Raw genomic sequence first — 14,532 nt, 5'->3', positions numbered from 1 at the left:
GCAAGTTGAACTTACAATTACAAGAAGTTATGGGTTTTCGTCATTCAATTGTTTTCTGACAAATGTTATTTTGTTGAATCATCCTAAGAAAGCTCTAAGGCAGATAATACCATCCTGTCCTCTAACTGGTGACAAAGGAAGCAGTGAATGAGTTTAAATAATTTGTTCAAGCTTTTGAGTTACTAAAGTAACAAGGAAATAATGAAAATTTAGAGTTTTAATTAACACATGTTCAGTTACTTCCATATTGTTAACGAAATTGAATGCACTGGATTTTCAAAATAGATCACTTGCAGAATTAAGTCAAATCAACATTTGTCTCTTGAGGTTCAACATAGGGCATAAACTTACTTTATATCAACTACATTAATATGAATTGTGTGTACCGGTCTTTAAAAAATATTAGGCATTTTTATTTTCATGATATTTATGATAATCTTCAGAATCAATTACCACAGTCTTATTGAGTGAGACTGTATTTTTTTTCTCATTGAAAAAATATCCTATATATTAGAGTGTTAGGAAAATTCTAATGAAAACTGACTTCACTCAAGCCTGATCGTTTCCCTTTTGCTTCATGATGAATAAGTTCATTATTATTCGACATAGATATTTACTTCAAAGTTCTCTTTTATCAAGGTTAGGTAAATTACAGAAAGAAAGCATTTTAAACTCCTAAAGTCGTCAGGCCAGGTGAAGTCATACATATCTGTAATTCCAGTAGTCAAGACACTGAGGCAGGAGCAGAACAAGTTCAAGCTTCCCGCTAAATTAATTATTTAATTAAAATAAAAGTCATAACACTCATTAGTCATTTTGGTAGAAGTTCCTTTAAATAACTTGTGGTGTGGCATGGCTCAGTGAGGAAAGGGGGGCAATATGGTAACTGATCCAAATACCAACCCAGTTGAACGCTGACTTCTTTCCAAACCAGGATTTAGGGAAACTAGGACTCACATCAATGTCAAGTTTAACTGACAAAAATTTAAGTAGGAAATGGCCTCCATCCAAACTGACAGTCTAACAGTTCTTACATTTCTTAGAAATGAGGGAAGGTTTGTGTAAGGGCTGAATGTCTTTAGGACAGAAGAGAAAGGTCAGAAGGTCACTTCTCAAGGGAGAGAAAATACAGGTATTATGACCATGTAAGAACTGTAATGCTAAAGCACATTAGAGTATCTTATATACTCTTATTTTCACCAAAGTTTTATCAAAACTTTGCATTTTCAAGCTTTATATAGGGACAACTTACATTTTTAGTGACATTTAAAAACCATCACATTCAAAAGCAACAATGACATTTCACATTTTATTAGTGTAGAATGTTGAAGTATGACAAAATGTGCCATAGCTTTTTGAAACAAGAATTCAAATGTTTTCCTTTCCATTGGAGAATATCTGTACACTGCATTTGTTCAAACTTACTGAATAATTTATAAAAAATGGAGGTGACAGGGATGTGAACAACTCAAATGTATTGTATTGAAATAAATTTAACATGACTTCTGTATGTCTACAAAATTATTTATGATTTGTACTATTTCATTGAACCATTGGTAACATGGTAATTATTACAAACTATGAGAAGTGAATAATTGATAAAATGTTATGAATTAATGCTGTGCTTTAACTATTAGTAGAGACATTTTGGAAAGTATACTATATTTCTTGATTGGAATATTATATAAAATAGAGATAACACTGAAAAAAGGAGAAATTATTGCCTAAACTTGACAGATAGACTGAAATAATGAGCACTGCTTAATTGACTGGTTCCAAAAGTATAATTGACTTTCTATAAGTATAGTTTGGAACCAAATATTTAAATCCAAGTTTAAAGGTAACAGTTTATATAGAAATTACATCTGAGTGTTATTTTATGATAATTACTTTAATAGATTATTAAACTGTACAAAATTGATTCATTTTCTATCCAAAAAGAACTCTGTAAATAAAATAAAGACAGGCATTTTTGAAAACTCTTTAATAAACTACAGTATTTTTAGTGTTCCTGTCTTTGTTCTAATAGTAGAAATCAAATTAATGCAAACATGCAGTATTAAGAATTTTTCCAAATGTGTATCTATATTCATCCAATAATTGAAAATAAATAACACAATTTGGCCATAAACAGAAGCACCTTGGTGAAAATTCAGTTTTACCAAAAAATACCAATTAGGGAGGACAGTAATGAAAATGGAAGAGAACACAGTGGTAAAGCACATTCAAATATGCACAGAAAAACATTAGGATTGCTACACTCTAAAATAAAAACTCCAAAAGGCAAGTTTGTAAGTCACAAAGCATTGTAAAGAAACAAATAGAACCTGTGATGTCATTGTATTTCTAGTCTCATTCATAAGTCATATTATGACTCACTGAGCTTAGTTCCCATCTAAAAAGCAGAGATCACAGTATTTTATTGCAAGTGAAAATCATAAAATTTCTAGTTGCTGTCTATTTCCAAAATAACACACTCTTACGAACCACAATGTGCATCTGACAAACCAATTGAAAACTTTGCTACTCTCATTCTGGGTTCTTCTGAATGGCTAAAGCCCCATGATCTGCATGCATACAAAACCAATAGGCCCTTTTAATTACTGAGCCTTCGCTTCCATTTGTTACAAACACACAACTTCAAGAGCAATACGCTGGTCTCAGAGTCTACAATTTTACTGTGGAAGAGCCTGTGGCATCAGCCTAACATTCTTGAAATAAGAATTATCTGCTTTAGCCTGCAGTTATACGGCCCATTGTAGCAGGTGGGATTGAATTAAAGTTTGCATCTCCACAGGATGGGAGTGTTAATCTCTTTCAGGGTTCCTCAGCTGAAGTCCAGTTTAATCCATCTTTTAGAAATGCCTGAAACTGCCAGGCAGACAGGCAGAATGACCTCACTTCAAGAAATTCCAACAAAGGGTGCATTACATCATATGCTTAGGGTGCAAAAGACAATTCTTACGTTAATTGATTTATAATGTTTATTTTGTATTTTAATTGTGTTATGTAGATGTGTCTGTGTGAGAGTGTGTGTACATTTATGCAGCTGCACAAGGAGGCCAGAGCCATGGAAACACTGAAGAATGAGTTGCAGTAGTCACAAGCTACCTAACCAGTATTGAAAACAAATTGTGCCTCCATGGAATAAAAGGACATTCTTTTAACCATTGAGTCATCTTTCCAGTTCTAACTGGAATACTTTTTAATGGCTAAAACTGATGGATCATGTTCTGGTAGAGTTAAAATGGTCAAGAAGATTAAGTTTACTCTAAGCTACACTTTTCAGTTGGCATAAACTACTACAAATCTATCATTGTCAGCTTTCATAAACTCTGTATATATTGGTAGAAATAGCAACTCTACTGTTCTATTTTCTTCTCTCTCCTTCTTCCAAGTCAATAATTTCCAATAATTTAAAAAGTGAATCACATAGGCAGATTATAAACTTTTAATACTATCCCATGTATTTTAGAAGAAAGCATTAATTTAACTTGGACATTTAAAGAGATGGCGGCTACTTTCCTGGGTCTCTAAAACAATTTATCTAATCATTTAAGGACATCGAAGGTCATATTCCTTCCACAGCATTTGAGAAGTTATACAGTCCTGTAGTTTTAGACAATGGTGACAAATGTGGGAGAGGTTCTGCAGACACCAAACCGTGACACTATTGTTGGTGCCAAGAAGCACTTGTTGACAGGAGCCTGGTGTGGCTACTTCATGAGAGCCTGACTAATACTGATGCTGATACTCACTGACAACCCTTGGTTTGAGCCTGGGACCCTAGTAGAAAAGTTAGGGAAAGGACTGAAGGAGCTGAAAGGGTTGCAACACCATAGGAAGACCTAACTGGACTGCCCACAGCTCCCAGAGACTAAACCACAAACCAAAAATATACGTGGAGGAATCCATGGCTCTAGATACATTTGTATCAGAGGATGGCCTTATCTGACATCAACAGGATGGGAGGCCCTTAGTCCTGTAGAGGTTTATGGCTGTAGGGTAGGTGAGGCAGGAGTGAGTGGGTGGATGGAGAAGCACCGGCATAGAAGCAAAGGGGAAGGGAAGGCAGGATGGGGGTTTCTGGAGGGGTAACTGGGAAGCGGGATATTACTTGAAATGCAAATGAATACAGTGATTTAAATAAAAAGAATGTGGGAGAGGTTTTATGGAATGGAAATTTTTCTTATCACAATAGAGTAGACTAATAATAAATTTATTTTTTAGTTTCAGTATTTTTTTCGACTTTTCCTTTAAACTAGTTGGAACTTATTTTCCCCTTTAATGATGGAAAGAATATTTGTGCATTTTCTCCTTATAACATTCTTTAAAAAGAGAAAAAGAGAACGTTTCACGAATTTGCGTGTCATCCTTGCGCAAGGGTCATGCTAATCTTCTCTGTATCTTTCCAAGTTTAGTATATGTGCTGCTTAAGCGAGCACTCCTTATAACTTTCTCTGAAGTCAGTTTTCTACCCTCTTTACAAGGTAACTTTTAAATTTTGTATACATATTAGGGCCTTTATTTTCCTATTTTTGTTTAAACAAATGATGATTAAGGGTTCATGGAATGAGAAAAACACAACACTGATCTATTGATTTCAGATTTGTGTGCTAAAGGAGAAAAGGGATACATTTCTACAGTTGTACTGATTATTAAAGAAACAATCCTATAAATAACGAACTATTATGTGTATAACGACTTTTCCTTTGGATGGTAAATACTATGATTTCCTTATATAAAACAACATTCCTACTGAGATAAGGTAAATTATCTGAAAACAGCTCTCATTTGCCATATTAACCTTATAAACTCATAAATTGATAATAGGAAATTCAAAATATTTAATGAATAGTTACAGTACTACAATTTTCTAATGTTATGTAAAATTATCTGAATAACACATCCTTCATAATGGAATAACAGCAAAAACTCAAATCGAGGACACTACAGTCTATTCAATAGGAAATCATACAAGGAAAGTAGACCCTGAGATTTAGTGGATTGAAATGCTATTACCAAGGATGAGTTGAGATTACTGAACCCTAGATGCACAGTGCCACCTACTGGAAGTTTAGAAGCTTGTTTGAGTGTTTATTGAGCATATGTTATGTCCATGACCTTATCCTCTACCCTGGAACCATAATAACAGATGAGAACTACATTTGTTCTCAGGTTGTCTACAGTCTTACACCCTACTGGCAGATTATCAAGTAAGTAATACAAGTTAGCATAATTCTTATAATACCAGCCTTCCTGTAGGGCAAAACATCCTGACGCCTGCTTAGAGACTTCAGGAAAATTAATGCCTTTGAAAATAGCTTTTAAATGTTTGCTGTGATGTTTTTATGCTACTATTTAAAGAAGAAAAATAAACTTCCCAAGTAACTTAAATTGGTTTCTTCAGAAGACATTCACATTGATACATTACAGTGAAAATATTTAAGGTTTTGTGGTATAGCTTATTAAATAAACTAAATACCTTAGACATTTTATTTAATCCTCTAGGGAATACTTGACCAAGAGCACAGTCTTATGAGGCATTAAATTATTGTACACAGAGATCCTACAGCAATATTAATATCACTATAAATGTCATTTTGTAATCCCAGAAAAGACTTTGGAACTTAAACATCAAATAACAATGTTTACCATTACAGAATCCCTAGGGTTTGCTTATGAAAGAGAAAGGAAGCATCGGCAACACTTCCTTCTAAGACAACAAAGTCAGCTTTGCACTCATTTTCACGTGCTTTATATAGAAGTCAGTATTAAACAAATCAAGCTCAAATACTTATAAACTTTGAAAAGATTCAAGTAGTTTATGTATTTGTATGTTTACTGATTGATTTGTTTTAACACAGTTGTTGTATTAAACCTTTAATTAAACCTTTTCTTGTAACAAAGCTTTATACATCCTAGCCTGAAGTTCTTCTTTGTGCAAACTCAAAATTTTAATGTCTTGTTGGTATGCTCTTTAAATGTTCAAAATACATGGGCTACCAAAGTCATCTTTTCAATTATATTAATAGAAACTTGGATAGCAAAAATAGATCAAGGCTGAATACTGGAAAATTAGTTTTGTTAGAATTTATCCTTTTAAGTTTTATAATATGCTTATTAATGTAACGTTAAAATGAAGATCATGGGCCATGTGAATACACACACACCTAATAAATATTTTTATATATAATATGATTTTAATATAATAATGTATATATTAAAATTATGTTTTATGTATATATAGATCTAGCTATATATAAAATTTCCTTGGAAAATTTTCATAGTACATTTAAATGCTAAAATGAGAGAATCCAAATTAATCTTTCCTTCTCAAATTCAAGCTTCATTACAGAATTACCAGTTGATCATTGTGTAACTGAAGCATAGTCTTCAGTTGCTTGAAACAAGAGTATGAAAAAATTATTTTTATTATGAGCCCATATGATAGAGCATTCCATATATCATTTTAGCATTTTTCAGTTATTTAATTATGACCTGATCTTTTCAAAATGTCTTTTTTTATTTTTCTGTTGTTATTTTCTTCTCTTTGTCAGTGTAAACTAAGCCAAAATGCTTCCTCATCAATGTCACCTGAGTCAATATTCTCTTAATTGCTTTCAAAAAGATAATGATCAGGACTGGAGAGATGACTCAGAGGTAAGAGCACTGTCTGTTCTTCCAGAGGTCCTGAGTTCAATTCCCAGCAACCACATGGTGGCTCACAACCATCTATAATCAGGTCTGGTGCCCTCTTCTGGCCTGCAGGCATACATGGAGGCAGAAAGGTGTATGACGTATACATAATAAATAAATAAATGTTAAAAAAAAAGATAATGATCCAGACTTTGTAGAGACTCATATTTTACTATCAAAATCCATCCTTTCTTTAAAGAAATTGTCTTGGTTTCTTTTTTAAATATAAAGTTCTTAGGGGGCTGGAGAAATTGGTCAGTTAGTAAGAACATTTACTGCTTTGGAAGAAGAGTAAGCACCCACACAGTGGTTTACAACTACTCATAGCTTTAAGTCCAGGGGATCAAATACACTCTTCCAACTTTCAAAGGGTCCTATATTCTTATGGAACACATACATACACTTAACCACTCAATATTTTTTTTAAATTACATCTTTATTTTATTTACCATTAAATCCTTAATATTAAAACCACTGAGATGACTTTCATGTGGACATATGTTGACATAAATGAGATTCTGTACCTTTTAACCAGTATGAGAGCATCAGTTCTGGGCAAGGTACACATGAGGCTGATCCATTTGTGTATATGAGGAGAACATTGTGTACAGTGAAGGAGAAGGGCCCCAGTAAGAATGAAGAAAGGTTTCTCCTGAAGACGTAATGTAAGTTAAACACTGCTAGCTTTTAGCATAGTGAAACCAAGAATAAATAAAGTGCCAAGAACACCATCACAGTCTCAGGTATACAATTATCAGATTCCAAAGTGCAAGACCAGTCATGATTTCAGCTTCTTGTAACCCCTGCAATCTCTTGTCCCTCTGTCACGAAACAGAAATCTCGCAGGGATTTTTTTTTATTTTGTTCTGCATTGCACTGAATAGAATTTATTGTTACCATAGAATCTCTTTATCACTCGTGTTTTGAGTTGAGTGCATGAGTAACACGGTAGCAGTAAGGGAGGAGTGGGCATCTCAAATCAAGTTTTATGAATTCATGAGTGAATAAAGCTATAATAAAATGCTAGTCAGAATTAAAAACTAACAAGTCAGTGAATATATAACAGGAAGGAATGCTAGTTTAAATTTATGAGGAAAAGAAGACAGGATAAAGAGAAAGTATATTCGGTAAGATTACTTTAGTAGGAGAGCTTTACAAACTCAAAATAAGATATAGTAAAGTAAAGCAGGTCTGTGGATAAGCTGGGTGTAGGATGAATGAGAGAGTGATTCTACAAGTCTCCAAGGGAACTCACCAGTCATGAGGAAACACCTGAGTCTAAGACACTACCACTTTATTACGTGCATGGCTATGCATGTCTACACTCTGCAAATTTTAAACATCAAATACTTGTGTGTGAAAGTTTGGATTTGACAAAACTATGACATACATAAATAAGGTTTTTCTTTCATTTGCTCCCATTGATTCTTATTACTTGGTGTGTAATGTCCAAAGTTTCTCCCCAAGAAGTCTTTTATTAAAAGAAAACGTTCACATAAAACACACTACGAAAAATCTGACCTATTTGTGTGTTCGGGGTCTGATTACTGTACAATTTGCAATGAAAATAACTCTATTAACTTCACTAAAACTAATTTTGCCATTCAATAGACTTAATCATTTTTATTCATGTGTTTTATAGTTCTAATTTTAGAAGCAGTTATGAGTTTACTTGGTAAAAGTTGCATTAGAAGTAAACTAGAGAAATCAGGTCAATCTATTAAGCTTTATATTTCACAAAATTCATTTTCATGTCAAACAAAGCTCAAAATAATTTGGTATTGGAGCTACGGTTAAAGTTTTAAGTTTTTCCTACTTCACAGTTTTGAACTTTCACCTTTCACAAAGAGTGAAATTTTCTTGGATGTCAGTAATATGAATTTGATTCTGTCAAAAAGATAAACGGATCGATTTGGCTTGAATGCAAAGCCACAAGAAGTAATTATAGGGAGTTTCCTTAGTTCCTAGCATGTGTGCTAGCTGGGGAAGAAAGCACACATGGATGAAGCATTGTCAACGATAAACACTTCTATAAAGCCAGTTAGCTAGCTCTATGATCTATTGACAGTTACCTCTGCTTTTTTTATTATAAGGGAGATATGCCCAAAATAAATGCATAGCATTTTATGCACAATATCAATTAATAAAAATAAAATAAATTTCAATGAATTATATGATAAAAGCAAAGAAAAGATTCAGAAAATATTGATGAGAGGTCATGTCTAATAAAAATTAATTTCTTATAATAAATATTCTGTGTTCAAAATTGAAAGGAAACAAAAAAATCCCCTTTTAATGTTGAATTTAGTATTATATCAAAACATCACTTTATATGTTGCAGTCAGTCTTTGAATGATTGCATTTTGTAAAGAAACATTTTAACTCATTTTAATCCAGTGTGTTTATTTAAGTCTAATTTTCTAGCTTGTTTTTCAATAATAGCTGTGTGTGTCTTTAGGATAAGACAGCACAACAGACTCAGGAAAGTGGAGCCTTTGCTATTTTTTTTAAGCTGTTGCTAATTTCAGGCTGACAGAAGAGGTAGTTTAATTAGTGAGCTGTTAATATCTATTTAAGTGAGCAGCCAGGGAAATCTCAGCTGGAGAAAGGACATGCAAGTCTTTGGCCTAGCTATTCTTCCTGCCTCTTGCAATTGTTTTTAAAGGAACAACAACAACAAAAAAAAACTATTTTCAAAAATGTGGAAAAGAAAGTGAACATACAAGAAGAGTGTGTGCAGACTAACAAAATTCAGTAAGTTCTTGAGTACTACCCATTTCAAAATATAAAGATTAGTATCCCTTTTTTTTATTAACTTGAGTATTTCTTGTTATTTTGTCTGTTCCCCTCCCCCCCGCCCCCGAAGCTGAGGAAGGAACCCAGGGCCTTGCCCTTGCTAGGCAAGCGCTCTACCACTGAACTAAATCCCCAACCGAGTATTTCTTATTTTCATTTCGAATGTTATTCCCTTTTCCGGTTTCCAGGCCAACATCCTCTAACCCCTCCCCCTCCCCTTCTTGAAAGACTCAGACTAGTGATGATGAAAGACAACAGTGATGATTTGGGCTATTTAACTTGGAAAACAGTAACTATAGACTGTGAGAATCAGGGATAATGTTGACATGCAACCAGACACACCAAATAATCAACTTATTTACTTAATACTAAAGTTGCAATTGTTCCTTCCCAGTTCATGAGTACTAACCACGTGTAAATTAACCACATGAACTGGCAATATTTTTTACACGTTTTCATCTCAATAGCAAAATATATGAATACAATTTTAAAATAAAAACCCTTAAGATTTAACTAGTTATCTAAAAAGCATATTCTTAAATATAATAATGAACTTAATTTACACTCAAATTTAAGAATATACTCTTTAGAAATCCAACTATAATCCTTAACGTCTTGAATTAATGAATTTATTCTTAAATGGAATTATACTAACATCTCCAATGCGTGTTGATAGTATGAATGTCTAGGTAGAGTCAATTTCTGAATTAAGATTAAATAACAAAATTTGAGGTAAATCACATGATTTAATCTTACTGGTAGATTCACTATATAAATGTGCTCAGCAATTGTGTTTACTTATAGGTAAAACTCTGCCTAGAATGTCCATAATTTATCACTGCAGTGTGCGGTGTGCTTCAGACTAATGAAATTATTTACAGAAAATCAACCACTAAGTCCAATAGCTTTCATTATATGAAAACCACTGAAAAACCATATATAAGAAACAAAAGACTTGGAGATACCAAGAAAAGTAACAGGTTTTAGAGCAAACAGACAGGAACATGGCAGCGTATACAACTCTTACGTTATTATGAAAGAAGTATTTATAAAATACTTAAAATACCTGTAAAAGACAAGCAAGTGCAGACATTACACACAGAAATTGACTTGAGGTAAAATACTGATCTACACAGTCTTATGTCTTCGCATTATGCATTTATTACAGAAATATTGATCTTAACATTGAATATATATATATATATGAAATTGAGTAGTTAATTCACAGATGTGGTTAAAAAAGTATAATAAAATAGGAAAAAAACAAGGAAGCCATCATCTCAGCAATCTGCATTAACAGAACTGATTAATCCCAAAGGGTAGGAGAAAAACTAAAACGTGCTTATCATTAAGACAAAGGATATTTCGCTGAGATGAGCTTTGCGTTCTAGGTCAGGCAGATGTAAATGTAAAGTTGACGTCTCTGACAGGAAAATTATTGGCTTGCTCAAGGAATGGAAGTACAAAGAGAAAAACGAAGATGAAATCAGTTTCTGCATTCTGATTGATACGAGTTAGCAGGTTGCTCAGGTGGCAGTGATACCCGAGAATAAGAAAGCCCTATGGGTACATGCCATCAGGGAATGACTTGTGACATGGGATTCAGTATCATTTTATCGTGCACTTAGTGCCACCACATGTGAAAGAAAACAACCACACAACGCAAAAATAGATTTTCCTTTTCTAAAAGACTTCTAAGGTATTTTATAGAAGTCCCTGATTTGAAATAAAACTTGATTACATTCACAAAGAGTTAATGTTAAATCAGGAACAGATCCTCTTTATTGTAATTATTTGTATTATTATAATTATTTATTATCATAATCTTGATAGAGTCTTATAATTCCATTTACAGTTATTGGAAACTGTTTGGGAAATTAACTTCACTAGGGCTCATTTTTCTTTTTTGTACAAGTACAGTAACATCACTATTACTCAACAAAAATTGTTTGATGTCTAAACTTTTATGGATTAGTTTTAGTTATTTTACTAAGCTTTCAAAGATTTTTGAATTTCCATTATTACTGAAATAAAATGTTATTTGCTGCCAAGTATTCTAGAACTTTCGAAATTCAGAGCAACTAACTGATTTTCTTAAAATTAATTTTTGTATATTGATAACTATTCATCTTTAGAGTAGCATTTTGAAAACTTTAAAATGCAATGCTATACTTCTAAGTGTGTTTAATAGTTAAGGAACATCTGGGTTTGTATATAATGAATATAAACAAGTGTACCCTACCACTGGGTTTTAAGATTCCTTTGCTTGCCATGGTAAAAGATTTTTTTCTTACTTCCTTCAGTAACTAGGGTATCCACCCAAATATTTGTAGACTACAAATACAACTGTGTTATTGCCTGATTTTATTTCTCTGCATTAGGTTTCATAAAGTGAATTTTGTCACAACCTACATGTTGCTAAGATATAAATGGAGACACTTTATGTGTGTATGTGTCTGTGCACAGGTGTATTTGTATATGTATTTGGTGTATTTTGTGTTTAGATGCATGTAGAAGGATGTGCTTACACATGCAGCCTCTCAACATGTACTGTCCAGAATTTGACATAATTTACTTTCTTCTATCAATCTCCTGTTTATTTTTTGAGATAGGGTCTCTTACTGAGGATTTGAAAATACAATGCCATATCTGGATTTCCCCGGATGTTGAGCATTAGAACAGAGTTCTTACTGTCTATAAAGCAAGGACCTTATCCATAGACCCATATCTCCATCTCACTGAGAAATAATGCTTAATATCACTACTCATGTGTTTCCTCCTAGACTTTCCAGATTTAACATGTAAAGGAACATGACAAAAATCAATTAAAATATAAATAAATTTCTTTACAAATAACATATTTCACAATATTGCATATGGTATAATTATCAGATTCATGTGTCCTTTTATTGATGTGAATATCATTTTCCTATGTATATGATGAAGAAGTCATTGCAGTGTGACTCCTTCACAAATTCGGTCCACAGACAAGGGAAGACTGCGTCCCTTTTTATGCAGCACCTGACAGCTTTTCTGAGCATGTAGGCACCTGAAGGCAATGATGACACTCGCTAGTGGATTTGATTTGCCTTCCTGTCTGCCACTCTTGACCAAATGGTTAAGACAGGAGTGGTGGGGCAGGAGTAGGTTGGTGGGTGAGAGAGCACCCTCAGAGAGGCAAAGGGTAAGGAGGAGAGGGCAGATGTGGGATGTGGGTTTATTGAGGAGTAACTGCAAAGGAGGATATCATTCGAGATGTAAAAGAGTGGAATGATTAAATTCAAACTACCTGAGGACCCAGCTATACCACTCCTGGGCATATACCCAAAAGATGTCCCGAAATATAACAAGGACACACTCTCCACTCTTGTCATAGCAGCCTTATTTATAATAGGCAGAAGCTGGAAAAAACCCAGATGCCCTTCAACATAGTAATGGATACAGAAAATGTGGTACATCTACACAATGGAATACTTCTTAGCTATTAAAAACAATGACTTCATGTTTTTATCATTATCTTAGATTTTCTCATTTCAGCATAAGTAATAACAATTTTAATGTTCCTAACAAGCTGCTAGTTTTTGTTTAATCATATTATGTATAAATGTATTGTATTCCCTTCACTTAAAATTTTCTCATAAAGCACAACCGGCTATTAATATTTGCTATATTCATGTCAATGTCATTGTTCCTGAGTGATAACTAGATATGAGTGTATTGCCTCATGATCTAAGATATCCTTAAGTTTCCCAATATTATAAAGACAAATTATTACAAATTATTCATCTGGAATTTTTGTTGTTTTAATAAATGTTGTTTTATTATGAGAATATATATTTATGCACAGATTAATACAATATATTGGACTTACGTTTATGTAATCATACTTCTAACAAAGAATTATTTGTTTAATTAATCACCCACCCACATTGGCTACATAATCTGTGAAATATGAAGTAGCCATGTATGTGTACATAATTTCCAGAGAGCTAACCACTGCAAGATTTTTTTCTTCTAAATTATTTTATCTAAATATGTGTAACAAAATGAATGTGTAGTATGATATATGTATATGTATGATATACATGTATGTACATTTATATGTACATATGGATTTATATAAACAGCATACAAGCAAGGACATTCAAGATAGACAGTACTTATATCTATACTCTTTAATGTACGTGATATGATTCGGTGAGGCTGTTTTGGGCAGGCATCATTGCTTTATTTGCATTTAAACTTCAGGAAAAAAATACAAGATAATTTATTTGTATTTATTAATAGATTTAGTCAGATCCCTTTTAAGAATTTATTCAGGAAGTTGGTTAAAAACAGTAAAGCACAGAATGAATTTTTTTCTACTGTTAGATGTACAGCATTCTTTGAACAATTCCTCTCAGAAAGCAAAAAATAAAAATTATAATAGTTTTGCTTATCTAACTTATTTTGAATGCTATGAAAACCATCTACATACCATCACAGTTTATTTCTGCAGGTGGTTTACTAAAGAAACAGATAAGGAAATTGAAAAGAACTTTTAAAAACCATATTCAAAGTTTTAACTCTGTGTAATGTTTCTATTATAGGAACAAAATTTCTGAGGGATGTGAGCTTGAAACACACAGGAATGGTTCAAAAGAGATATCAGACTGGCATTATTGATATGAAAAAGTCCTTATTTTAGCTTCTTATAAGCTGTTAAGTTGATTAATGGAGATTTATCAATTTACCTTGTTAAATTGATGCACTGGTGTTGCAAATACTCCTGGACTCACTGCCTTAGAGATCTTTACCATATAACTATGCAGTTAAGTTGCTATTAAAAACCAAGTAATTATATTTCTACTTTATGTTTTACAGGCAAACATTTCTACAGTGTAATTGGTTTTATTACTTATTTTCATTATTTTTAAGATTTAGTTAACTTTATTTTATGTGTATTTTTGTGGGTGCTCTGCTTAGCTGTGCCTACGTATCACATGCTAATGTCGTGCCAACAGAGGTCATAAATGGTATTGGATTCTTTTGAACTAG

At 32.9% G+C, this 14,532-nt stretch overlaps 1 protein-coding gene and 1 non-coding gene across 5 annotated transcripts in view; both read right to left on the bottom strand.

Annotated features, from left to right (window-relative positions):
• Brinp3 (BMP/retinoic acid inducible neural specific 3) overlaps positions 1 to 14,532 on the bottom strand; it is a 434,736-nt gene that overhangs the window by 395,383 nt on the left and 24,821 nt on the right. The window lies entirely within an intron of this gene.
• Positions 4,339 to 4,445, bottom strand: LOC120096447 (U6 spliceosomal RNA). The gene has a single exon (XR_015636435.1). It is a non-coding gene; the product is annotated as a U6 spliceosomal RNA (small nuclear RNA).

This window comes from Rattus norvegicus, chromosome 13, assembly GCF_021556685.1.
Source record: "Rattus norvegicus strain SHRSP/BbbUtx chromosome 13, alternate assembly SHRSP_T2T, whole genome shotgun sequence".
NCBI classification, from domain to species: Eukaryota; Metazoa; Chordata; class Mammalia; order Rodentia; family Muridae; genus Rattus; species Rattus norvegicus.
The sequence above is the reverse complement of the archived record's forward strand: the minus strand, read 5'-3'. Positions and strand labels throughout refer to the sequence as shown.